A 751-nucleotide genomic window follows, 5' to 3' on the forward strand; every position below is an offset into this window, starting at 1 on the left:
ATATTTAATATTGATGTTCATTGGCATTATTATTAAATCTGTTTGGAGTGTATGGTATTAAAGCTTATTTATCCTATACGACTGCTGGTTGCTGGTATGTAATTCAACACATTTAAAATACGAGTCTAAAATAATATAACAGATAAAATTATAAAATATATCAAATTAAAATGTAGAGAGAGACAAAAATGTATCATGTGAGGCCAATATTTTTAAAAGTTCAAATTTTATCAACTTTGCACTTTTTTTCATCGCTTCTCAAAATTCAACACTATAGTCTCTATATACTATAGAGCCCTTTATATAGGAATATACACATTTTAAGATGGTTTGAAAGTAATTACTTGATATTAAGGTTTTCATGTGTATTTTTCTTTAAAATACATCTTAGTATACGAACATAGTTGTGTAATTAATTGTTCAATTTTTATCTCTTTGAATCTATATATTGGATCCAAGTTAGGTAACAATATAACTAGTAAGAGTTCTAGGTACCTTTTAATAGAAAATTGAAGCCCATAAAAATTAATTTTAATTCTTTGGAGCAATTTCTTGCGATGTGTATATAAAGCATGATAGAATCTTTTATGTTGACTTAGATAATATAAATGGTCTACCAGTACCATTATTTTTATAATTAATAAAATGAAAAGTTGTAATAGATCATTTAGTATTTTTTCAAATTATAAAATGTACAAAATTTAAGGGGTTATTAAAATGTTCAAAATATATTCTTCTACGTACGTATATA

This window comes from Melanaphis sacchari, unplaced genomic scaffold, assembly GCF_002803265.2.
Source record: "Melanaphis sacchari strain LSU unplaced genomic scaffold, SCAv2.0 Contig84_pilon_pilon, whole genome shotgun sequence".
Classification (NCBI taxonomy): domain Eukaryota; kingdom Metazoa; phylum Arthropoda; class Insecta; order Hemiptera; family Aphididae; genus Melanaphis; species Melanaphis sacchari.